The following is a 27,954-nucleotide window of genomic DNA, read 5'->3' on the forward strand; positions in this document are numbered from 1 at the left end:
CTCCTGTGGCCCCTTGTACCTTCACTTCCACCTCTGCTTGTTTATTCTGACGCAGCCTCCATTCCTACATCCCTCATTCCCTCCTGCTCCACTCGTCTTACACTTATCTTACTTTCATCTGCGTACTCTTTAACTACTTTTCAACTCCCCTTCCTTTTCTGCTCCCCTCTCCTCTTTTATCTTACACCTTCTTTCTTTACCTCTCTCTTTGCTTTCTCATCTTTTCCCACTACTACCTCCTCATATTTTTTTTCTCTTTCTTCACTCCCCCACTGTTTTTTTTTTCTTCAATGTCTGGAAATTACAAAATCCCACCCAAAACACACACTCGCGCGCACACACACACACACTCACAGAGAGCAGTTATGTCATGCAAATGTGAGTCAAAATACTTTACAGTTTACCCAACGCACATCGTCCCACAATTAAATGCAAGAGCTCGAGTAACAGCTGCTACATGAGTGTGTGTGTGTGTGTGTGTGTGTGTGTGTGTGTGTGTGTGTGTTCCTGCGTTCAGTGAATTAATGAAAATCCAGCTCCACCTGCTTTTCTTCCAATGAACTGAGAGACGGAAAACAATAGCTCATTTACAGACCACATTTGGGAGAACTCAACAAAGCCACACTTCTCCACATCTGCTTCCCACGGCCAATAAGAAGAGTAAATGATGAAGATGCAGTAAGTCAATCTCCTACAATGACCCAAAAATGTAAAATTTTAGGATTTAGGATTTAAAACTCAATCTCCTTAACCACCAGTAGAGATAAGATGAAGAAATGTACAGAGCATTCAGACCCCTTCACAACAACCCTCATCAATCTACAATAAATACCCCATAATCACAGAGAAAAAACATTTTCCAAATGAATTAAAAAGGACATAAGTATTCAGACGTTTTGCTATGACACATTATCATCTTTTGAGATGCTTCTATACCTTGATTAGATCACCATGGGTGATACTGATACCATATTCAAGTGTGGCCTCAACAAGGCACGATAGATACTAAGCACTGGAATTACACTAGTATGTTTAAATAGAGTTTTATTTGTGACTGAGGCATGTTAGAAGCTGGTGGGTGGTGGGCAGATTTTTGCTGGCCTAAGAAACTAACACAGGCTTGGTTTCTCTCTGTCTCTCACATGCACACACAAACAAATTTGCACTTTCATGCCTGCGGTATCTAGCAGAGAAATTAAAACCTGAGTATGGGTGATGTTTGCCAGCATGGCAGGGAGCAGCTGTGTAATGTTTCTGTTTGGCACGCAAGGACAGTTAGTGTTGTAAAATGGGCCGGTCATCACAGAGGCTGAACAGACAGACAGGCAATGAGACAGACAGGCATGGCAGGAAATCAAACTCCACACACATCTTTTTGTTTTTTTTTTTTTTGTGCTCAGTATGTCATCCTTTTAAAATGAATAAAATTTGTATAAGCAGAGAAAATGACCTGCAGACAGGTGAGGCAGGTAAACAGGCGGATGGGAAATGAAGGCTTGAGTGACAGGCCACAAATGGAAATAAAGGAGGAGGAATTATGACCCCGTCAAATGGATGTCCCCATCAAAATCCCCACCGTCTCTCAACTTCACTTTCCTCTTTCCTCTCAAGCTCAACTCCACTTTCATCTGAGAGAAGCTTCCTTATACGAACTGAATGAAGAGCACTTCAAAGACAAGATGAATCAGCCATTAACCCTGCTGTATCTCCCTCCTCCGTGTCGTTCTCTCTCTGAGACTGTCAATAGGATCAACTGACTGTGTGTCCTTGAAGTTGGGCAATAAACCCACACACACTGATGCATTCACATCCCAAGTTGGTTCATAGGCACATCGTTGTGAGATGAAAGCTGGCTAGAGCAAGTGGTTAAAACTCCTCTATTCAATATTTTAATCAGACTTACAAGTTGATTTACAGACATATTAACAAATACCCACTGATACAGCTCCTATGCTCCTACATTCAGGGTGTTGCATATGGGAATGTAGGTTCATTTTTAGCCACTCTAGAAGAAGAGGATGAATCCTACTGACTTTTGTGATTCCAGGACCTTTTATCAGGTCAAAGTTTTCACTTATCCTGTGAAATATCTCAGTATCTAATTGATGTATTGGTCCAAAATTTTGTACAGATGTTGATGGCTCAGATGAATCCTATTGACCTTGATCTGCCAACTTTTCCCCAGTGGAACCATGAGGCTGACATTTGTAGTTTTGAATGCAATTTCTAGACAACTATTGTATGGACTGCCACAAGTACAGACATTCATTTTCCCCAGAGGATGAATTATTATCATTACTGAGTAAAGTACAAGTACCAACTTTATTATTGTGTTGCAGTGCGATCCTTTATGCTTTAATGAGTGTTAATTTAAACGCTGTAAATGAACAAGGTGTGTGAGCTCTTCCTTGTCCTCCTTTCACCAGCACCAGTGGCTCGTTGGTCTAGGGGTATGATTCTCGCTTCGGGTGTGAGAGGTCCCGGGTTCAAATCCTGGACGAGCCCGTTGATTAGAATAACATGATGATGGTCTTTGACAAAGTCCTCAAATTCACCTCTACATCTTAAGCTACGCAGACAGAAGAAAAATGTCAAAGGGGATTTATTCTAACACAAAAGGACCTCATCTATGTTTCCCTCACTTGTACAGCATTTATGAGTATTTATGGAGACACCAACAGAAACTCTCTTAGTATGTATCTTTGGTGAAAATGCTAGCAACTCATTGACATCTAGAAAATGATAGCGAACCACAACTTGACGCAGCTTTTTTTTGAAGGATTTGTTCTATAAAATAGATTTACTTTAGTAAAGTATAAGCAATGCTGTAATGAGTGTTAAGAACAATGAGAACACATCCTGTATATCAACAGGTTGTGTGAGATATTTCTTGTCATAGAACTTCAGAATAAGTGGCTCGTTGGTCTAGGGGTATGATTCTCGCTTAGGGTGCGAGAGGTCCCGGGTTCAAATCCCGGACGAGCCCTTTCTGTGGAGCTAGCCCTCACATGCCTTCTTGCGTCAAGTGAATGTTGCAAGTATGTTGAAGCAGGTTTACTGTGTGAGCTTGTTAGCCATGTCTCCTCCTGTCCACAATAGAATCTCATGTGTATTTCATTGACCTCTTGCAACCTCTCTTTTATTGTTTAGTTAAGACGTAATTGTGTCTCTCATAGGTACCTCACATGGGTATTTAAATGAACAATCTGAGGTGCTTGGAGCTGACACGTGTCATCTGAAAGATAAGGAACCAAAACTAGACTAGTATGTTAAGCTCAGAAATGGAGATTATTCTTGAGATAAAACTAAGGCTCCCATGGCTCGTTGGTCTAGGGGTATGATTCTCGGTTGGGGTGCGAGAGGTCCCCGGTTCAAATTCTGGACGAGCCCTGTGTCTTGAGTGAAATACCCATGGTCACAAGCTTTTCTTTGTGAAAGGTTTGGTCTATGAAATGGATTTACGTCAATAAAGAATGACTGCCAAAATTATTATTGTGTTGCAATGCCACCCTTGATGCTATAATGAGTGTAAAATGTTTGTAAAAATGTCAGAGGAGATTTACTCATTGGGTAACACAAAAGGACCTCATGTATGTTTCACTTACTTGTACGAGATTTATCACATAGGTATTTAAATAAAACAATCTGAGATGATTGGATTGGAAATGTATCCAGATGAACTACTTGGTTGTGTTATTTGTAGCACATATGAAAGATTGACATATTAAAAGGAGACACCAACAGAAACTCTCTTAGTATGTATCTTTGGTGAAAATGCTCAACAACTCATTGACATCAAGAAAATGATAAGGAACTGCAATGTACAGTGCTGTAAAGGACCTGTAAGCTCTTGTTTATTGTTTCATTAAGATGTAATTGTGTCTTTCTTTAGGCCTCACATAGGCATTTAAATGAAACTCTCTGAGATGTTTGGAGCTGAAACGTGTCCTTAGTGAACGTGCTCAGTGAGTCACAGCTCACAGATATATGAAAGATAAGGAACCAAAACTGGACTGCTTCATTGTGAAGGGTTTATGTTATAGTTTAAGAGCTCAGCTCAGAATTGGAGCCTATTCTTGAGATAAAACTGAAGCCTCTGTGGCTCGTTGGTCTAGGGGTATGATTCTCGCTTTGGGTGCGAGAGGTCCCGGGTTCAACTCCCGGACGAGCCCAGGATCTGGAGTGAAATGGCAATTGTCATTTGCCTTTCTTTGTGAAAGGTTTGCTCTATAAAATGGATCTAGTTGAATAAAGTATAAGAGCTAACTTATTAGTGTGTTGCTATGCCACCCTTGATACTATAATGATTGTCAATGGTAATAAAAATATCCAATGGGTGTGTGAGCTCTTTCTTGTCGAACAGTGTTACCCATAAGCGGCTCATTGGTCTAAGGGTATGATTCTCACCTAGGGTGTGAGCAGTCCTGGGTTCAAATCCTGGACGAACACATTGTTTGGATCACTACAGTGATGGCCATTGAAAGAGCCCTAAAACATACCTCTCTGTAAAGTGACTGTACTATTTTGCGAAGAGTTTGTTCTAAAAAATATATTTTCTTAAGCTTAACTTTTCATCTAGTGCCATCATCAGGACATGAATTTCTCCACTAATTTACATTGAAATTCCCGACAGCTCCAACTGTACCTTGCGTTTAGTGCTAATTACTATGGCATGCTGACATTAGCATTTAGCTCAAAGCACAACTGTACCTAGTGTGGCTTTAAACTCGTCCCAAATCCATACAAGATGTACATACTGATTCTAAGCAGGTTTTGAATATAATACAAGAAAGCAACAAAATAAAGTATACTCAAAGCTAACAGCATGCATACTAAATACAGTCAATTTTTGAGTGTGCTGTTGATGAACATGCTCCTAGAATGCAATGCACAATGGAAACAGAGGCGCAGCTCAATTTCCTTTTTGGAAAAAACAAAATCAATTGGCAACCCAGCTTCCAAGCAATGAATTAAGTGCTCTCATATTTTAGAGGACATTTAATAGAGTATGTTAGCATTTGCATATTCAGGCAACTTGGGAGCTTCTTTAGCCACTGAAGGTTTGATAAATTCATGATCAAAAGTTAATGAACACAAACATAATATGGCAGCAGACTGACATTTTCCTGGCAGACTTTCGCCACAATTGATATTGCATGTGGGTAGGCCACCTTTTCCACCTCTAACAGACAAACACCACCTGTCAATGAGCTGGGTTAGGGTTCAGACAGAACCTAGGGTTGGTGGCATAAGTGTGTGTGTGTGTGTGTGTGTGTGTGTGTGTGTGTGTGTGTGTGAGATTGTGCATGTGTGTGTGCTGGAGGGCAGAGCTGGACCCAGAGCTGAGTGTTGACACCAGGCAGCCGAACAGATGGCATTTCATGAGTTTCCGTGTGTGTGTCGTGTCCTCAGGTGGCTAAGGGAAGTGATGTGAGGTGAGCTGATGATGATGTGTTGTTCTCATTACGCAGCCCGATGCTCATCTCTCTTATATCATTTCCCTCTGTCCTCTTTTCTTAGTAAACAAATTAGGACATATAAGCAAAAAGCTTAGCTAAAGCTCTTTCTCTCTCGGCACCTTTCTGTCAGAGGTCACTGTACTTTTTTCATCTTCATTTAATTAAAAGGCCCTTTTGTCTTCCTCTTCTTTTCCATTTTGTTCACAATCCACAGAATCTACCCCAATCTGTCTTATTTTGATCATTATCAGCCTCTATCTGCCATCTGACCTTGTCTAAGGTCAAATCCAGTGCTGTGGGCTGTTCTGTAGGCAATGGTGAACACGTACACTCTTATTAGACTGAAGCATTCCCCATGAAACAGACACAGGATTTCTGGATCACCACAGCTCATAGCACAGAAGTACACAGAAGTATTTTTGCACCTGAAATTTGGTACACCTGTGGGAACCAGGAAGTGCATAATCTAAAGAGTTTTATCAGTCATAATTTGGTAAATTAGCACAGTTCTTATTTTAATCCAAACCATTATCTTAAACCCGATCAAGTCATCTAACCAAACCAGCCCTGTCACATCCGACATATAACAGTGATTTGTACTGGTTTGTGAGGGCACAGAGAATTGATAGCCCTTCCGATAGGGGCATCGGATCAGAAAACACTTATGAGATAATGGACAAACAACATATTTCGTCCTTTAATTTGGAGAATTTGTTGCAGTGATATGTTGTAATTTTACTCACACTGGTTGTCGGAGAGTGACATCACAAAGTGCATACTAATGGGATATCATTTCATACAAGAGACAGAAGAGCTCGATGACTTAATAATTTGTGATGTCTTTACTGCTTTGATTTTATGCTCACACCTACTAAGTGCAGGATGAGGTTACCATTAAAGATTCACTCTTTTCCAAGAAGGGACAGTTTTCCAGGGAGGTAAAGTGTGCACTTCATTGCCTCTTTTAACACACATACATAGTTGCTTTCTCTCACAGCTGCCCTACACTGTTTGACCCCTTCCACTCTTTCCTTCCTTTCTTTCTCTGCTCATTTTCCTGACTATTACTTTCTCCTGTCTTATACTTTTACATCATTTTTTCTCTGCTGTCCTTTTCTGTCTTTTTGTCCTGAAATCTCCATTACAAGTTTCTTCTGTCATCTCATTTTTCACTGCCGTCGTGCTTGTCACGTCACTACCCAGAAGGCACCTGTCAGTCAGTGTCAATGTAACGTCTTCTTCTTTGGGTGTTCTGTTGACGTAGTTTGACTTTGCGTCATTTGCTAATCACCACAACTACCCATCTGAAATCTTTCCATTCATTCCAAATTTAACACTTTAACACTTCCTTCTTTTCTCTCACACTACTTTCCCTCCTTTCATCTGTTGTTTTCCATCTCTCTTTCCTCCTTTTTCTTCTCCTCGTATTAAAAATCTCTCTCTCTCTCCATTCCCACTGGTGTTTGTCCCAGTGGGTTGTCGGTGCCTGAAGGGGATAGGGTCCAACTCAGGTTGGTACATTGCCTCCTTACAGCATCTCTCACTGAGCTGACACGCGCGCACGCACACACACACACACACACACACACACACACACACACACACACACACACACACACACACACAAACACAAACACACACCCTAACTCACATACACCTAGGCGCACACACAGCTTGTTTCCGCATAGGCTGGGCCTGAGTTAATGGGATGAGCTCTAATTAATTTTGCTCCGTCAGGGGAGACCAGTGGATAACACTGTAAGAGAGGGAGGGGAAAAAAGAGAGGCAGGTGGAGAAATGTAGAGGCTAAAGTTAGAGAGAAAAAGGATGACTCAGAGAGAAAGATAGCTCAGAGATATAAAGATGGAGAAATAAGCAGAAGAAGTTAAGAAGAGGGAGACAAGCAAATTAAGACGAGCCAGGAGGAAGAGGAGGAGAGGAGGAAAGACTCCAGAGGAAAGACGAGCAGTGGCACTTCTTTTGGTATTTTTCTGACCTTGAAATGTGTTTCATTTTGGTTATGAGCATTGCTCACAACGTGCAATAAACAGGGGATCTATAAAGCAGCGAACGTCTCATGAATACTCAACAAAGAACAAGGTGTGTTTTGTGAAAAGTCACTCTTGATATTTTTGTCATTCAGTCACTGATAGATCCATGCACCTTTTATCAGAGTCATAACTCACAAAGATACTAGTGGAATTGGCTAAAACTCACTCTATCCAGTTGCAGCACATGTTTAATGTTCACTGCAGAAAAACATCAACAAATATAAAATTCTAAATCAAACACAAGCTACATGGGGTCACTCATTCAGATGTGCAGAGAACTATGACAGTCCTCACAACAGGACATATATGCGAGGTCCATCTGCAGCCTCTAATTTGAAAAAACGATGCACCATTACACACAATGATCCATTGTGGTTACCTTGATTAAATCCTGCACAACAAATACCAGGCTGCAAAATAACCACACAGACCTTAGTGCCTCTCCAATCAGACATCATTCTGTATTTATGCGCGACATCCTGGACACAGTTCAGAGAGTCCACAGTGAAAAATCACCCCTCTCTCTGTGAGGTGGGACTGTGACAGAGATGAGATGTGACTGTGACAAGCATCCCAACATCATGTAAAGAACTACAACTCATTATGTCAAACTTCTTCACAGTTACTGTCACTGGAAAAAAAACCACCTCAACCAGAGACTTGCAGCCCACAGCTCAATATGCAGCAGCAGAGAATACAATACACATATTATCTTGGTTTGATGTCTTTATCTGCTGTTTTTGTTGCTGTTTTATTGTTCATTGTACCACTTTGTTATAAAAACAGTTTACTTTGGCAAAACTATAGTTTTTCTGCCGAGCAAAAGCAAACTTTTTCTAAATGACAGGGAAAACAATTACATGCTAGTGTTTCTCTGATTTATCTTTTTATTTTCATTAAAGCCAGTTGATTTATTTTTGAATGCTGATATTCATCATTACTGTTCATAAATCTTCCTTAACTTTCTTTTTCTCTTGGAAAAACTTCACACACCTTGGTGCTGATCACTGTTACACAGTGAACACACAGCAATCCAGAGCAGCGCCCTTAGTAGCAACACAGCAAAGCAAAGACACACACACACATGCACACACACACATATGCACACATGCAAGAATGATCATAGACCGTAAGTGAAAATCGTCTCATGTAGTTTAAACGTTTTCTGTTCTGGATTCCAACAACAGACTCCAAATCTCCAAAGCTACTTAATTTTTCGCTATTTAGCTTTTCACATCCGCTCATACATCACAGCTTCAAGCTCATCACACACACTGGCACACACATGCATACCATGAGAGCGCACAGAAACATGGAGACAACAGTGCTGTAATTAAGATTACTGGGTTGTCACACCATGAATCATGATTACTTTAACTATGCATATCCAAAATGGGCCGAAGGCTTAATGCCTGTGGGTCCCACATGACAGGAGCAGTAATATGTTTTAATGAGCCCGGGTCCCTGGATGAGACTCTACATTTGTCATTCTGGCTCTGCACTCTAAAAAGTTTAACAGTCAGTGCCATAAAAAAAAAAAAGGCTTCAAATGTCCCAGCCAATGAGAGGGTTTCATCACGATATGTTCGACACTGTGTTTAATAACTAACAGCAAAGGCTCAGGCAATCTAATCATTTTGGAATATCACTTGTGATATTAACCCAGAGGGTCGCGGGATGATCTGAAAATTTAAATTACACAAACTGTCTTTATTTTAAAAACAGCTCTGTGATCTTTGAAATTTTGTTTGAAATGCTGGATAGTTTTACATCCTCAGGCCTTCAAAGAAATAACTAAATGAAATAGTCTGAGAAGGGAAATTCCCTCCTCAGCTGAACTGCTCCCACCTCATAGACATGCACCCTGTGATGAGGGGCAGAAAGGAGACGTTGTATTAAGGGGACCATGAGCAAAAAATGTTAGGAAGCACATTAACATCATGTCTGCATTTAGCTAATGTTTAGCTAACAAAATCAGGGCTGGCAGCTGTAATACTGTAACCAAGTCAAAACTAAATTCACATTAGTTTGTTAAAAAAAAAAAAAGAAAGAAAACTTGGAAAGCCAAATGGAGTATGCTAAAGGCCACTGGGATAATATGCAGTAATCTGCTTAGCAGCTGAGGTACCTCAGGTATAAGTGAAGGGAAGTAAATCATCATCCATAGTGAGAAGAAGTCGATTAATGCCCACCATTAAGGTCCTTCTTATGTAGTAACCACTTAGTGGCAGGTTTATAAATCTCTTAGTGGTCAGTTTTATGGAAGCTGTGGAAAAGTGCCTGATGTTCACATCACAGTTGTTTCTCTCCCTGACATATTCACTGTTTTTTACTTGTTGTCATGGAAACAACTTATGAGGGATATTGGAAACATTAAAGAGTGATTCCAAATGGACACACAAGGACTTCAGCATTTAAAACTATTCAGAAATTCCTGTCAGCAAAGGTGTTTTACACAACATTTCCACTTCCTGTATTTTGACTAAGCTTAAAAAAGCAAAGAATGCAACTGAGATGCATTTATGATGGACTGAAGTGCGATTTTTCAAACCAGCTCTTGGGTCAGTATTCTAGCCTGATGCTGAAAAGCTATAGAAGCGTCAGTCCCTCAAAGACACATAAAGACATATAATCTTTACTCTTTCCAAGGTTAACTACATGTGGAAGTAGTCTCTAATGGCTCCCTGCCTTGATGGCAGCTTAACTTAGACTGAAATTAGCCGTCATTCTCCCTGCTGCTTGAGACAAGTGGAAAAGAGGCTCAAGAGAGTTCAATATACAATCATAGAAAAGGGACATGAGCTGCTGCAGCATTCATCTGATCCCCGGGGCCTCCCCATGTATACCTCAAACACAGACGTATACATGGGGAGCTAAAAAATTCAATTTAAAGTTAAAAAAAAAAAATTGTGCATTTTTCAAATGTGGATACAATCAAAAATTTTCAGCACTGGCATGTTAGGTTTCTGCAGGACAACAGTGATATTTACAGTACACATATCATTAAAAGACTCATTAGAATAATTTGTAGCAGGTCATCAAAGATGCTATATGTACATAGGTAGTGTGTTTACAGAAAGCATCCCTGAAACTATAGGACAAATTTACTTTAGGCTATAGCTCCATGAATAAAACATGGAGTACTGTGGCCTTGGCTTGCACTTGTATGATTTGTGTTTATTTGCATGTATTTTAGTTGAGAATAAGTGGGAAAATATTGACCTCCCAATGCAAGGTTATCTTTTAATTGCTTGATAGTGGTGGTTACATAAGATGAAACAGCAAGCGAGCAGAGAATAAATTAACTTTTAATTAAAAACATCATTTTCCAATTCACCCTCCTTGTTTGCTTGTTATTTTTGTCGTCTTTTCGCACAATTGAGAGACGGATAATGAAAAAAAAAAAAAGATTAAAATGCTTACAATGGCAGCGATATGCAACAGAAGCCTTAATAGACTCAATTATTGCACAATATCCCACTGTCTTTCCAGAAAATAAACATGGCAACATGGCTAAATGGAGTAGCCATGAGCAGGCGCTGCAGTCCTTTTCACTCAAACAAAACAAGGCTAAGTGGAAAGCAGCATTACAGGCCTAATAAGGTAATCATTACAACTCCCCTCATTCATGAGCCCAGCATCTCGCCTCCACTCACCCACCAGATGGTTAATTTTGGCCTAAACTTGTCAGACTGTCACACAAACATACAGTTAACCTCTGCTCTGGTGTTTTGTTTTCTAATGAATTCTACTCAGCACTGTAGCATTACTGCAACTATATTAAGTTCTAAGCTGCATGTTATCCTTACTTTCTTCTATGCCTTCGTTTTGGATTAACATACCGAGGCTTGCAACCCACGACTGTTCTTTGAAATATATTAACCAGGAATCCATCAGTCAACAGTTTTTAGGGTGACCTCAGGTTGATATCACCATGAATATAAAATCCATATATCCCTACTTGCTTAATCTATCAAGCCTAATAGGAATTTGATGTTTGTAGGTCAAGCACATATTGTATGTATTGATCACCAGCTCACAATGGTTGACATTGTGGTTATTATTTTTTTATTTAATCCCGTACTTGCCATTTGATAAAGTTGTGGCAGAGGGATTATGTTTAAAGTTATTACGGTCAGTGAAATAAATGGCAGCGGTTTTTCACAGAAAAAAAAAGAAAAATTGTCAGGTTGCAAACATTTACACAATACATGTAGTCATTCTCCTGTTTCAGAACTGCTAAACACTAACTACAGTATAGAAGAACCACAATTATAACAGAAATTATAATATCTCTTTAACAGTCTCATACATCATTTTCATTTTTTTTCCTAAACAGCTCTCCTGAGTGATGGAGCCAAATTGCAGCAGTGCGACTGCCATGGTAACATCAACACATATCTATACAAATCCATTGGTCACAAATCTCTTGTATTATTTGAAAATATTTTCATGTGATACAACTCTTACAACAGCAACTCCAATGTTTTGTCTGTTAACCTACATTAAAACACCTTTACCTATCTGTTTATATGTAAGTGGCATGTTCAAGTGTTAAGGAGTAAAAAAATGTAAAACCAGAAAAAAACAAAAATAAAAATTAATGCTTAGATGGAAAAAAGTTGTTTTTTCTTAACAGTGAAAACACCTTTGAAAAACAACATTTATGTGAAATTTTGACTTTAAGGAATTGTCGACTGTTCTACAAGATTTGGCAAGTAATCAACTATTGTTTAGTTCTCTTCCAAAGATCCACTTGGCTTGAATAATATCATTTTAGAGTGCCAAATTATTTTTTTTTTAATGCAGACCATGAAACAAAAGGGATAGCCTTCAATCCTGCTCGTGGATATATTCACACAAAGAAGAAACATTTGTGGTTTCAGGTGGATAATGAAGGTGATGCCTTAATGATAATGGCCAAACTTCAGGGCTTCGACAGCAAAGTCAGCTGCAGGGCAGCAGCGTCTCACTGATAATGGATTTGTGTTCCCAGAGGACATCTTTAGACAGTCTGAGGAGTCTCCTCTAATTGATGAAAGGCACCGCTAAGATTAAAGACTTTCGTCTAAAACCCAAAGTTGAAGGAGAACTGTCGAGTGTTGAACCCTGAGTCTTTAAGAGACTGTGTTAACGTGTGCGCCTGTGTATCACTTTATAATTCCTGTCTCTGTGTGTGTGAGTGTATCTCACATTCTGTCTCTCTGACCTATAGCTGGTACTTTCCGCTAAGCCCTGAGGTAAACCACAGCAGCAGGCGAGCAGGCCTCGTGACAAAAAGGAACTCTGACACCTAACAGAGCAAACGGCTGGATGAGTGCCACACCTTTTTCTGTTCCTCACTCTGGCTTTATCAAATATTGATTGCATTGAAAGCCACTGCTGAGAGCAAAGGGTTCACAAACAAAGAGTCAGTATTTCAATCTGCTCTCACGGGAAACCTTGTTCAACAAACACCTCCCTCACTGATATCCCCAACACTGACGATAAACCCAAACTGTTTGGCGATATTAACAAAGATAATAGATAAGTGTTACAGGTGGCATTTTGACTACACCTCTAGTTCCTACGTGTGTTTCTTCATACGTGAGACTAACGAAATATTGTGTTGTTTTTCATGTAGTTCTAGCCCTACGTACAAAGATGAAAGCCTAACAGGAAATCTAACTCTAGCAGCTCTGTACAGCCGGAATATATGTGTAGATATGTATGTCTAGATAGAAGTTGTGATCCAAAGTTTGTCTTTGATACTTTACAGTTGTGATGAAGTAAATGTAAGACTGGCAGTGGTGGGTGTGATTGTGGTTGTCATGGTAATGTGCTCAAATTGACTGGTGTCACGTGTCATTGGAATGTTTTCATTGCAGGTATCTGGTGGGGTTGCACTATGTTATAGTCAGATCGTCCTAGAGTGACTTCATTAAAAGGAAAACAAGCCAAATAACGTGTTCACATTGGCCAAGGCATAAGACCTATGATTACTAGTGACACCCTTCTCAGCACGTTTACAAAGACGTATCCTTGGAGAAGCATCTGTTTGACCTACCTATCGACCAAGCGTTACTAGTCCTGGTCACATTTATTTCATTTATGAACATTTTTTAGTATATTAAATAGTGGGAAAGTGGTATTGTAAGATTTTTATGAGTACATACAGCACAAGGCATAGAGGTATAGGGAAGAGAGGGAAGGAGGTCTGGTAAAGGTCCCTTGAAGGTGTTCACTCTCTCGCTCATTTCTCAGAGGTGATTAGCCATTTCCCTTCACTCCCATACATTCATACATCATATGGATTGGGTCTGTGGGACAGAGGCAGAGCAAGTATGCACACACACACACGTGAAAAGAGAAGGGCACTTGTGCGAGTGTGGGTGTGGACTGTGGTATGGCAGGGCACTGACTCCTATCTCCAGGGTCGTTGGCTAGTAATTAGTTTTGCTCTAATGGCTGCCTGGCGAGGTCAGGGGATTCCTGTAATCCCTCCTCTATCTGTTCACCTCCTGCTTGCCTCTTACTACTAATCTCTCTAACTTATCTCCTCCTGTCTGCCTCCCCTCCCTTTTAACAACATCTCTCCTTCAAGAAATCACATGGTTCTCCTCACTTTCTCCACGTTGCTCTTCCAGTACCCACTTAATGAATGGACTACTTGTCCTGTCTTTGTATTTCTTGCTTTCTTTTCTTTGCCAACTTCCTCCAAAATTTCCTCGACAAGAAGTTAATACAAAATACCTCCTACACACATTACAATTGGAATTACGTTATTCCAATTCTCCATGCCTCTGTTTTTTCATCTCATTCCCTCTCTCACTTGGCCAGCATTACTCCACAGATCATAGCTGAGAACCTGCAGAGTTGTACTGTGAGTTTATTATTCAACTGGGATTTTTTAATTCACACATTCTCTCCACTGACGGCTCCAACTGCGAAACATTATCAGAAAGAACAGACCATCTGCGCCCAAATCACAAGCTACTATCCTCACTTCCTGCTCTACTTAAAGCTAACAGATGGAACTGAAGTTGTATACACAGGCAGCTCACTCACAGCACACTTCTCTATTCCCATACAGGACACATTCACATGCAATGAAATATGTTTCCACGTCACAGGTGTGTTCATGCCGACTAATATTTAGTGACCATTCAGCAACAATGTCTTCAGTTTAATTCTACACATGCGGGTTACCTTTTGCTATGTTTCTATTAACTGCAGGAAAAATAAAAAGGTATATGTTATAAGTTTGGCAACACTTTAAGTGTGCAAAGGTTAAAACTCAGCTAAACTTTTTTTAGATTTTAAGATTACATATAACCATTGTTTTAGCAGCTGTTCAATGACTAAATTCCATGTGTAGATAAGAGCTGCTTCACAGTCCCAATGGTAGCTCTTTGTAAGTATGCTACATAGCCGATGCTAGCATCAGCTACTTACTAGTCTAGAAAAAATGTTGCAAGTTCAGCATCAAACTTCCTTTACCCACCAAGACTAGTCTCCAAAGGTGGAAAGCAATGCTAGCACGTTAGTACGCTAATGAGCACTCCCAGGCCCATCTCATTACTTTCAAAGAGTGACCCACTGTAGCCTTGAATCTGCCTTGAAGACGTAGCACTGCTCGGAGGGCATATTATTACCTCTTGTCTTGTAAATGCAACAATGGCCGAAGCTCTCGTCAACTGACGATCACCACCACCTGCTCCTAGCCAAAAAGCACAAAACTGTGCTGACTGGGATACCAGAAAGATATGAATGTTAGGTGGATTGGAAACTCTATATTTGTATTTCTAATTTGTATGAATGTCAGTGTGAATTGTTTATTTTAGTACAAACAATGTACTTCAGACCAGGCATACCCATGGTTTTCTGTAATGATCTGAGTGTTTTTTCATTAGTTTGAAATGGAGAAGTAAAGACTGAATCAAAAAATAAAACTTTCAGGTTGTTAGGGTGTTTCTTTTTGTGGTCTACACAGCAATCAGTACAATGTGAATCAAATGGGTATATATGAAATTAATCAATTACTTGTGTGATGAGTCATTCTCTTCATTTGCATTTTATTGCTCTGTGTTTGTGATCTTTCCATTCCTTCCTTTATCATGCATCTCTCTATGAGAGCTAAAAATTAATCACTGATTACCTTTCTGACATTGGAAATTGAGTTGCAGCCGAACTCTGACTGGAACAGGTGATGAATTAATGATGAGGGCACTACAGAGATTTATAAAATAACTATTTGTTGTTTATCAAGCACAGGTGCATACATCTTTGTGTATAACAGAGGTTTTAGTCATGTACCTACATATAGTTTAATGCATATGGCCCCTGCTGTTTCCCTTCTTTCCCCCTATATGTGCTGGAATAGGCTCCAGCAGAGACATGACCACACATCCAGTTGATATTTGTGTCCTTGTGAAGAGCAGCCTTCCTGAATTCTCTTCAAGACCGAGTGTCCCTTGAAAGCAAGGACAAAAAAATTGCAATTATAGTTTGAGATGTGTGTTTGACATTGCACGGTCGGGTAAGACACACTGTTTACCTTTGCAGCTGGGGCTGTATTACAAACTATGCTGCTGTTTGGATGCGATGCATCATTTCTGCAGAAAATCCTGGGGTTAGCTGTGAGTTTTAGTCAATTTAACTATGATGCATTTTGGTCAGCAATAAGAACTCCTCACTCCTCACATGCTTTTATTAGAATCACATTTCAGCCATTTGACATTTGATATATCAGATAAATCATAAAGGATACAATAGCCCATAAGTATGTAAATTGAGAAGGAGCCAGTGAGTGAATGAATGAGGAAACATTCATCTTCCACTGCTGTCTGGCACACCTGGCTCGCTAAGGAGCTCATTTGAAGCTCAGGATTAGGCCTAATTACTGCTTTAATTAGCAAGTTGCTGAGGGCCACATCCCGCCCCGCTGCCACCGCTGATGGCACACAGCACCGTCAGACCGGGTGGCCAGGGAGGGAGCAGATCAAATGAGATCTAATTGATGGCAACTTAACATCATAAAAGCTGATGATTGGGGAGGCTGGTGCTCAGCTGAGTCAAGTCAAAACAGAAGAGGAAGGGTGGGGGGGGGTGTACTCATTCATATTTAATGGGAGTTTTCAAAGACAAAAGTGAACATTGAGGAATAATTAGGAGGCGAGTGTCACTCAAGGAGAAGGACATTGTGTATGTGCATGCGTATGTGATCCGGCAGCAACAGCTCAAAAATATTAATTTCCCCCGAGGTCATCAATGAAGTGATCATAATGCCAGCCGGTATAGAGAAAAATGATCTAAAGGATCATTTTCCCTTTTAGCACAAGTAGAGCTGCTGTTGACATCTTTGCTTAGCAAAATTCACACTGCTTGTTATGGAAGCTTACATCAAATGAACATGGAATAAAATAAATCAAATCATTGTGAAGTGTTCTCCCTCATGGTGTGCATTCTCAAAAGTGATTAGAACGAGCAAGAGTCAAAAATATTCATTTCTTTAATTCCAAACGTCAAGTAATTACTGCAGCGTGAGTCAGACTTCTGCGATGGATTTTACGGATTGAAAAATAATTAGCTGAGCACCCTGGAGGTCTGGATCCCCCCCTCCCTCCCATCATAGTAGCTGTAGAAATCACTTACATGGCCATTTCCATTGGGATAAAATTCATTCTGGACTTACTGAGATAATAACTCAGTAATTATCTAGCCCTCCAGTGATACTAATGCTGACCATAGAGGGCCAAAGAGACAGACCAACTGACTGACAGACTGGCAAACAGAGACGAGGCATCCAGTAACAGAGCTGGCTGGAGTTGGCTTTATGGCCTCACCTTAAAGTCTTTATGGCTTTCAGAGGACAAGGCTGTTTGGCTGTCTGGTAGACAGAACGTCTGGATTTCTTCTCTAATAACTCTCATTGTAAAGAGCTTCCCAGAACCTGGCTGGCTGTGGGAAATAATAATTGACTAATGCAAGCTTTTCTTTATGGGTACTGACAAAGATGATAATGTATGACCATAACTTGAGATAAATATCACACAAAGCTCAAGTGAAAATATAGCTTATCATTAGACAAGTAAAAACAAAAAATGGTTTATGTCTTGTGCTTCTGAAGGATCCAAGGATGTATGAAAGCTGAAGCATTCTTTATATAGTGTTCTTAATGTCTAATGTTCCTTTTCTTTCTTTTTTTTTTTTGGCACCCTTGTCCTTGAGAAATGTATTCTCATTGTGCCTGCACAGAGATGTATGGTAAAATGACAATAAACATTTCTTTGATTTGTTTGATTTTCATTTGATTTCCTTTTCTCTCTCAGTAACATTGTAGAACCGCCCAATCACTAAACTAATCCAAGAGGATTGATCATGAAACACTGAAAATTCTGATTGAATTCTGATAGTGTGTTTGCTGCTGGGGTCCTAATAGACTGTTTGACAAGTGAATCCATCATGTTATGTGATAATTGATTAGAACCTGTGCTGGTGTCACATTCCCTAAAGAATCAATGGATGGTCATGCTTAAAAAACCCGATATAACTGTTCAAGGTCACAGACATACTATTCCATCCATTATGTATACTGTGCTATACAATGTCTTATTTTATTTTTTCAACTTGCCTGTTTAACCTTACCTGTTTTTACGCCAGAATCCACAGCTGCATGTACACTCATGTGTACAACACAACACTCATATGCCAGTTTGTTCAGAACACCTAGCTAAACCTAACACAGTCTAATACAGCTGCCCTGCAAATCCTACCTTGAGGTTCAGTTTTTGTTGAAACTATTTTACCGAGGTGTTGATTTAACTTTATGGTCAGTTTTTTTAGTTATGTTACTAAGAATTCTAATATTTAGTCTTCCCTTTTTCTAATAATGAGAAAGATAATGAGATGCCATTGGAAACATGGAAAAAGGCACAAAATGAATCATGGGTTGAGATAATTTTTTCACATAACTCTATTACTGTTAGCCACTAAAAACCTTAAAACACCAGGATACACATGTCTATTTGGTACACTGAAGAGATTATAAAAGGAGGAGACAGATATATCACTAAACTGTAGTCATGAAAAAATAACCTGTCTTTTCTGAGTCAAAGAAAATATTTTAGACATAAATTGGGAAAGGTGGATCATCAAGGTACAGAACAATCCATTTGTTGTTTAAATGTGAAATAACTGGAAAAGAGTACAAATGCAGCGCACACCTGACTAACCTACAACAAATATTTGTTCTGTATCTTTGCCATTTGCTGCTCATGTTACTGGTTTCCTATGTGATAACCTTTTTCCTAATTATGTTTCAGAATCAGACAATACCTGAACAGGTGAAGCCATTTTTTGTTTTTCCCTTTTCAATTACACAAGTCACTGAAAACATTTTCTCCATCCTGCACACACATACCAATACAAGTAAGAGAGGGATGGAGGTTATTATAATTACTGAGTGAAAACAGACAAGCAAAGCTTCATGAAATATCGCACACACACACACGCACACACACACAACTCAGCTGAACAACCTTGAGGTCAAGAAAGTGGGCTTGCACAGCCCACAGAAGGCTACAATGAGGTTAAGGACACCCACAGCAGAAAGGTTTTAGTTCTTTATGCTGTTTTTCTTTTTCTTCCCTCTCTCATCCTTACCATCTGACCTTCTCTCCATCCCTCCTCTCCTCTACCTCTTGACCTCCTCACAAGGTAGGAGAAAATGAGAAGAAGGGAGAGAGGGAGATAAGAAAGACAGACACAAGGCAGGAATCCCTGCAAATAAACAGGCTGGAGTGAGAAACGAGGAAGGGATGGGAGGACGTGAAGGGCAGAGTGGAGACAGGGATCCACAGGAGTCAGGGAGAATGGAGAGTGGGGAGGGAGACAAGAGTCTTTTCTCTTATTCTCTCGCTCCGTCTCTTTCTCGCTCTCTACTACATGTCTCCTCTGGTCAGATGTGTCAGGGTAAAGCAGAGGAGGTGAAATGAGCCCAGCAGGTTTCTGGCCTCAGCACAGTCAGGCCAAGGCCACCGGTATGTGCAAGGTCCTCTCCGCCCCCGTGCCTCTCATTACACCGCTGAAGGTATTTTGACATTTTTGCAACCAACTATAGCATTAAAAAACATGAAGGTGCAAAGCTGACAAGACATCAGGTTCTAATTTTCCTGACTACATACTGTATATGCACGCATACCATACCAACAAACACCAGGATATCCATTTTCATTGAAACAATTCACAGTTTTCTGTCTCTTGAAAGTCACTAGATTCATCTTTTTTTTTTTTTTTTTGGAGTTGCTTTTTGCCCTTCATTTTGAAATAATACAACACTGAGCTGTGCCAGACGAGATCATAGTGAGCGAGTTACAGGTGCCTGCCAAAATCAAGGAAATGAATGAGTAATTGAGGGCTGCAAAGTAGAAACTAGAAAGCAGGAGTCTGGCAGCTCTGTTATGGCATGTGATTCAAGTCCACCCAACTCTTTTGAAAGGAAACTAAAAACAGGAAATAAAGCCAATGTAATAAAACCTGCCAAAAGGACCTTTAAAAGGACTGTCTTCTTGGTCTGTATTTCTGCACTTTCAGCCCTGTTTAGACTGCAAGACTCAGCATGGTCCCCACATGCAATCTCCTCTGTGGTTATGTTCACACTGTCTGTCACAATTGTTATGTACACACTCACACAAGTCACATTCTTGAGCTTGCAAAAGTTGCCAACACTACAGTGGGAGCTATGAACAAATCTACAGCAAGCAGGTGGGCTGGCAGGAAGGCTGCCTATAGCTAACAATGTTACAGTTGCTGCATGTTGTTCTACTTACTTGCACGTTCTTTTTTTTTTTTTTTTTAGTTATTTTTTGGCCACGTTATGCCCTTATCATGCGACAGGACATTGGAGAGTGACAGGAAATGGGATAGAGAAGGGGAATGACATTCAGCAAAGAGCCCGGCTGGCCGAGTGTCTTAACCGGGGACTCACTTGCTCAGAGCATTTGGGCCCACGTGGTATGCACCCTAACCTCTCAGCTATCGGGTTGTTCTTACTTGCACTTTCTTAAAAATATATTGGCCATCTTGCTGTCTTTACATTTTTGAAGGGGGACAGAAAAGGAAGTGATTGAGTCAGGGCTGCAACAGAGCAATGAGGAAATCATCAACAAGGTTGGTGAGGCCACAGACCACAACGTTTCTTCTTTCACAGAGGTTTGCAGGTTTACACACAAGTTAGACGAACCTCCTGTTCACACACTGACAATGATGTGTGCACAACGCATCTGAAATATCCTTTACTTCCAACAGGCCATAACCTTGAATGACCTTTATAGCATTGACCATCAATTGTGAGGTGAATCAAGATTTAATGTCCAACAGTATGGTCAGTTCTACCTTATATCAGTTAAATATTCAATCCTCATCTGAAAAAGGATCAAATTCAGTTGAGCAACCTACAGTATTTCCTTTTGTTATTCAGATTCAGGGTACTTTGATTGTTCTTGTGCATGTCTTTTAACCTGGGTCATTCATTTGAAGCCCACTTCCTGATTAAGGTCAGGCTGAGTAGCAGTGTAATCATCCTATAGCTCGCAGCATGAGACAGCTGCTTAATGAACTCCACCAAGTCAGCTGAATTGCAGCAGAATTGGTGTTTGTGTGTTTTTTTGTACAAATTTCCATCACAGCTGGCATTAACAGTTGATGTTGGTGATTTAAATGTTGAGGCTCTGCAAGAAATATCGTCAGCTAATCTGGAAATGACCATTGAGGTTCATTTACTGCTGACAGTTATCCCCTGTGGGTACATTCAGCTCAGGGGGTTGCACAATGGCAGTGTCAAGACGGTGGGAAGATAACCTCAATACCTGTGTTTGCAGATTGTACTGTTGCTGTGTTTGTATGGCTAGACATGACATTTCAGTAAGAAAGGAGCTCTGCTAGCTTTAAATGCTACGAGGCTGCTTCCTAGCTACATCATCACTTCCAGAAAAGTAAAAGCCAAACCTGTTAGCAGGGTTTTACATCTTAACCTTACATCCAGGCACAAAGTAAATCCAAATCCCAAGCAAGACACCCTGCTGCACAAAGACTGCACCTCAGGCTAGTATTCACAAGCTCCTGTGCAGAAAGCCTAACCAGCAGGCAGCGCAACCTGTCAGCCATCCCAGCAAGGCAACTTCAACTTTCTCCTGATGAAGTTCTCTCAGCTGAAGTGGAAATGGAAAGAAACAGGTACTGTCATAACGTCAGCATAAGTTAATCTAATCAACACTGTAGCTCTCTCTCATCCCCTCCGTCTCTGTTGCTCTCTGTTTTCTATTCTTCTCTGAACTCTGTATTCAAGTACTGGGACACATCTAGCCTCTTCATTTTTTTCTTAATTCCAAATCAATGTCCATCTCCATATCAGGCCCCCTCTCAATATCACTTTGCGCCGCACAGGGTGTATGAAGATCGATGGTGAAAGAGAGATCGGAGATGAAATTAGAATTGAGTGAAGGACCCTTTCATACCGAGATCCACAGAGGAGAACAGGAGGGGTAAAAAAAGGTGTGTGTGTGTGTGTGTGTGTGTGTGTGTGTGTGTGCACGTGCGTGTGTGTGTGTGTATTTGTGTGTGTGGAGGTGTGTGGATCAATGACCACACACAGCAGAATGCACTTGTATGATTAATTAACAAATTAATTGATTTGTTTAAGAGCTTGCAGATGAAGGGTATTTGGATGTTAGCAGTGATGTCCCCTCACTGTAAAATCGATCATGTTGACATGTCTACTGTGGCTTCGCGAAGGTTCCAGAGGTGCAAGAAAATACACAGAGGACAGTACAAGATGGAAAGTGCAGCAGTGATGTGATGGAGGGGAGAGGGAACAAAGAAGAAACTGAGAAACAGAGGTATTAACAGTTTCAATGTGGTCTTTATCCTGAGATGATTGGCACTTTAAGGGATGGCAGTTAACAGGGCAACAGCGTGTCAAATCCACAATGTAGGAGAACGAGGGAGTGTAAAACCTTTCTCAGGGCAATATAAGTGAGAAAGTATAAACCATATTTGGAGAGTGAGACATACAGTGTCTATAAAAAGCACTCCGCCTCCTTTGGTCTTGAACATGCTGTTCACTCACTCCCATTGGAATTTAACAGAGCCTCCGCAGCCACACAAAGTCCATACAGACCTCTTAAATATTATACCAGCCTCTGAATGTGAATATAGCTGAAGCTGACATGATTATCAGTTCTGCCTGACTCAGTCTAGGCAGAATAGTCTAAGCTCTTCCCAGGCACAAAAGACTCTCATATATACAGTATATATACTGTATATCAAAGATTACATTTCTTATGTTATTTATAGGTCCTGCACACCCACACTGGTCCTTTTAATTACTTGCCAATTAGACCTCTTGGCAGGTTTAAGTTGGGAATGTCACCAAACTCTGTGAACTAGTAACAGTGATGACAGTGAACATCATCTCACCCTGACAGGAGCAACAAAACTTAACAGCGGCCTGATGGACATCAATCAACATCCACTCGCTTTTAAAGACACCTATCCAACTGGAGAGTGTGTGTGTGTGTGTGTTTGTGTTTGTGTGTGTGTGTGTGTGTGTGGCCATATCAATAGCCCTGTATATTGGTCTGGCAACATACAGACTACAGGCTGCAATACACCTTCTTCACATGTCATGACAGTGAAAGCTCAGGCATAATAATTATATTATGATTGATCATATTGATGATGGCTGTATTCCACATAGGTGATCAGGTTTCAAGGCCTGGCTAATGTGCGTACTGACTCACTGGTCAAACATGTAACAGAGCCATTGTTAGCAGTCAGGTACACCTGTGCTTTTCCTGCTGTGACAAGTGCAAACATCTACTGTGAAAAATGTCTCTTGGTGCCAAAGGTGCCTCTTCTAAATATTGACCTGAAGTGGATGAATGCCTATACAGGTAATGTTTTGGTGTTTTACACACAATTTAGATAAACAGGTTAAAAAAAAAAGTCTTTTCAATTTGACTTTTACTAATTACCACTGTCAAAAATCCAATTCAATGTTGTAAAGCAATGAAACTATATTTCCACAGTTGAAGATTTTATATGAAATGTATGATTTCTTGAATTTAATGGAAAATAACAGCTTTGACGTCTCATGTGAAAGGTCTGAAGGTTCAATGTCAATTATTAGCACTTAGCCTCTCAGGCCTTGTTCATGTTGGTCCAGGTTTTCTTTAGCTCTTAATGGCACTGAATGGATTCCTGCCCTGTTTGAGCTCCCATAAGCACTATTGTATGAACACAGAAAATGCCTCCCATAAGTTTGACACCAGTGAGCCAATTTATAACTACTTTGCCATTTCCATTATATAGTCAGTCACCAATAGCTTTGCATAATAGTATAGACATAATACTTCCAGTCTGATAATCCATCATTGCATGGTCTGTTACTTCCATACAGAAGAAAAGGGTCATTTGTGGTAAGTTCCCGGACAGAGACCATTTCACTGAAAGCACACAGCAGGAACACTGGAGGAGATGCTGCGGTTGAACCTTTCTGTTTAGAAACTGCAAATTTAGAGTTTGACAACATTAAATTGCCTTATAATCCCTTGTCCAGCATATTTGTGTTTCCCCATTTTAATCAGTCATCAATCTTTCTTTGCATAAACAAAACATTAGGAGTGAGTTAAAGTCTGTGTACATGAGATGCTATTTTCTCTCTCACTAAACCCAGATTAGGTCCAAAGATAGATGAAAATGGCAGATGAACTACATGTATTTAGGCCATGTTAAAACATCAGCCAAGTACAGTCAGTCTAAGATTGCATGACAATCATATCTGGGCTAAATATTCATGATTATTTTATTTTTGGCTCCTTGTTTGTTGTGCTTTCAACCTGCTTTTCTCAGGTACTGCAAAGGCAACGTTGATGTCAGTGCTGACCTGCTGCTATTATACAGTAAATGGTCTAAGCAACATTCAACCATGACTGATGAAGGTTTAGATGACAAATAATGGAATACAGTTTGAAACATGTAGAAGAAAAAGACTAGGACAGACAGTGTAAAAGTGTGTGTTATGTGAACTTGTCCTCAGCAGAACTGACCTGTAAACTTGGAGATTTTTACCCGACAGACATCAGAGTTTAGAGAGTGAATTCTCTGATGACCTGTGCTGGCTGCCTGTCTGTCATCCCAGCTGGCAGGAGATGAGTCACGCAAATTCAAATGTGATGAAAACCAACATGGGGGGCATAAAGGCTTCACCTCTGTGCCCCGCAATCACATGACAGAGGCGTCATAAATCACAGAACTACAATGTCCAAACCCTTTGACTCAGAGCTTCCTCTGCAATTTTACTTTCTCCAATATTAGTGCAGGACCACCCTGGAACGACTGCAGCCAGCGTAGCTGTTGTACTAGTAGCACATCACATCACAGCGTATTTTTAGTGGATGAAAAGCTGCAGCAATGGGCAAGCAATGCTATATCCAAATCTTCCACACAGAAACTGACCAGACACAACCAATGTACAACAACCCACTGAAATTCATGATGAAACCAACATCAGCTGGCTGTTGTCAATATTGATCTCCTGAGCTCCATGCAGCGTTTCAACATTTTCCACCTCATTGTTTTGGTTTCATGGCCAGAAACTTCACTGTTTTGATTCACTATCAATACTCTCATCAGCATCATTTCCAGTCACAGCAGGCTTAATGTTTTCACCAAAAACCTGATAAACCCATAATGCCCAGTAGCAAAGTGCAGACAGAAAAGGTTAGCAACTAGCTGGAGCACAGGGCAGCTACACAGCCTGATATGTGCCTCAGGAGCTGTTGACACAGACAAAACTAGTGAATAAAGGACTTACCAGGTGGAGTGAAGCATGGTTCCAAATGGATGCTCATCTATTCAAGCCAGTTTGCGCTGATGCCAAGTTGCCAAGTTGATGACGGTGCTTTGAGTTGCCTAAACATGACCATAAAAAAGTTTATCATGCTTTAGTTATGAGGAGTGGATAATGTAGGGAATAAAATGAAATATGTTAATAAAGAATATTTTGTAAATACCTTCAGTATGGACATTTTTGCAATGGCACTGAACAGTTTGCCATTTGCCAATAATTCATCATGTTTGTTAAAAACATATATAAACTGGATTTTTTTTTTTTTTTTAAATATCCTATAAGATGTATTTGCTAATAAAATTGTTTATTATTGTCAGTGTGCAGTGAGCCAGCTAAAAAACTACAATATGAAAGGCATTATTGACGAGAGCACTGAAGACCGTAATACACTGGATAAACCCTTCTGCCAAAATGCTGTATAATGTAGCAGACATACAAGCCTTTATTGTGAAATTACCCCTTCCCAGCTGTGTTCTCAGGTCTATTTCTCTACTGTGCAGCTACTTAACATTCACTGATAGCAGGCCCCGTGTAGCAGACCTGCTAGCCTGGTGTGCTTTGTTGACTATCTATTGTAATTCACTGGTTAAGCCAGTGTTTAACACTGGCCTGCTGCCGAGCTATCCAGCCAGCTCTGCTGAGGTTGTTGTACCGGACCACAATATTGTGTCTGATTGACTTGTGGATTATTTATACCTTAATCCCTGCAGCCATCCCTAATGACTCTCAGCCTCTGTCTCTCCTGCCCTCCCTTCTCCTTGCCAGCTGGTCTGTCTATCAGTCTGACTCTCCAAAACCTTTTCATAACAGCCTCCTCTCTCTGTACTGCAGAGGATGATAGCACAGACAGTTATAAAGAAGATAAGGAGAATGACGGATAGGCTGATTAAAAGAGAAAGGGACAGCACAATAGCGGCAGAAAATAATAGTATGTCTGTGACAGCAGGTGAAAGGGGAGATGGAGAGGTGGCACGGAGGAAGAGGATCATGAGAGAGAGTGAAAAGCAGAGAGATGGACTGATGAAGACCTGAAAGAGACAGGAAATGGATTTATATTCACCACTCATTTTGCGCTCTGTTTGACTTTTGGAAGGGAAGCAGATGTGCCTCCGTGCACACGGCAGCCTCTATAGCCGCACAGTGATTCACAGGCTTCCAGATGAATATGGAACAAGCCCAGTTCGACACATTAGCAGGCTCATTTCCCACAGAGAGACAGACATTCAGTCAATCCGTCACTTCTCCACTACTCTGAAAGACACAGGAAGGGGGGAGGGATGAGGGTGGGTGACAGAGAAAGGGAAACTGGGAGGGATAGAGAAACAGAATGAGAAAACATAATGACAGCAACTGAATGAGAGAGAGAGAATGAGAGAGTGAGGACATCAAGAGAAGAAGAATGGGATATCTGAGGTGGGTTTGTTTTATGATGCTCATATCCCCTTGGTTTACAGAGATTCTGGAAATAATGTAATCATCTGCATGGAAGAGTTTCGCTGGGATACATGGGTCATGCATTGTGAACAGTGGGCCACTGTTCAGCTGTAACAAGAGGGTTGTTTGTCTACACTGTCATTTCTCCTACAAATGCTAGATGCCACCTTCAGCACCGCAAATCTCTTGTTGCACGGAGACAGAGGAAATAACTAGAGCTACCAGACACAAACTAGCAAGCAGACAGGTGGCAAAAGGCAAGAAGAGGCCAAGATCAATACCAGCACAGAGTTTTAGAAATATACTACAGAACAATGGCACAGTAAAAAAAAAGTCATAATGACAGCAGGGTAAACTGTTCAGAACTGGGTTACAAATAGAGGCTACTGATCTAGTAGGTTTATTATTACAGTAGAGTGTTTCTCACAGAAGGCTTCCACAGATCACTACAACAATGGTTAGTTCTTTGTTTGTGGTTGGTTTGCAGTGGTTTTCTATGTTAAGAAATACAAGGAAATTACTGCTAAATACTGCTGCACTGCACTTTGTGTATTCTGTTTACAGAGGAAGCCTAGTTTTTCAGATGGGATTTTTACTGATTTCACCCATTAAAACCTCATTAGTCATGAAGGGTAAAGACAGACAAAAAGATTTTTCATCTTTTACGGTTAAGGGGTTTTAAACGCCTTTAGAAACCTGAACACAGGCTTGTTCTTGCTTATTTCTCTTTTGTTTTCATTATTATCAACACTGACAATTCCAATACCTCAGTCGTAACAATCTGTTAATGTGCACATGGCCAGTACCCATTCCACTTAATAAGGTCAGTTTCTGTCCTGATACTGATCTTGTAATATCAAGCACCTACATTACCTTTGCTCCTGCTTAAACGAACAGTTAATTCCTAAATCCTGCTGAACATTCAGTCAAGTAGAAATGGCTGAGAGGTTGCAGCAGGAGTGAGATACACAAGATGCCAGTTGCTGCTCGCAACATGAGCACCCTGGAGCATTCAGCTATAATGCAGATACACTGACACAGAGGGTTGCCCCAGCACTGAGATGGAGATAGGGCTGTATAAATACTCAATGCAGCAAAACAATAGAGCTATCCAATGCGT

General features: G+C 40.5%; 3 non-coding genes across 3 annotated transcripts; all 3 read left to right on the plus strand.

Annotated features, from left to right (window-relative positions):
- Positions 1-2,433: 2,433 nt before the first annotated feature.
- Positions 2,434-2,505, plus strand: trnap-cgg (transfer RNA proline (anticodon CGG)). Its single transcript has one exon. It is a non-coding gene; the product is annotated as a tRNA-Pro (tRNA).
- A 409-nt stretch (positions 2,506-2,914) lies between these two features.
- On the plus strand, positions 2,915-2,986 carry trnap-agg (transfer RNA proline (anticodon AGG)). Its single transcript has one exon. It is a non-coding gene; the product is annotated as a tRNA-Pro (tRNA).
- A 1,114-nt stretch (positions 2,987-4,100) lies between these two features.
- trnap-ugg (transfer RNA proline (anticodon UGG)) lies at positions 4,101-4,172 on the plus strand. The gene has a single exon. It is a non-coding gene; the product is annotated as a tRNA-Pro (tRNA).
- The last annotated feature ends 23,782 nt before the right edge of the window (positions 4,173-27,954 follow it).

This window comes from Trachinotus anak, unplaced genomic scaffold, assembly GCF_046630095.1.
Source record: "Trachinotus anak isolate AG129_WGS33_773 ecotype Australia unplaced genomic scaffold, CSIRO_AGI_Tana_v1 ptg000016l, whole genome shotgun sequence".
Classification (NCBI taxonomy): Eukaryota; Metazoa; Chordata; class Actinopteri; order Carangiformes; family Carangidae; genus Trachinotus; species Trachinotus anak.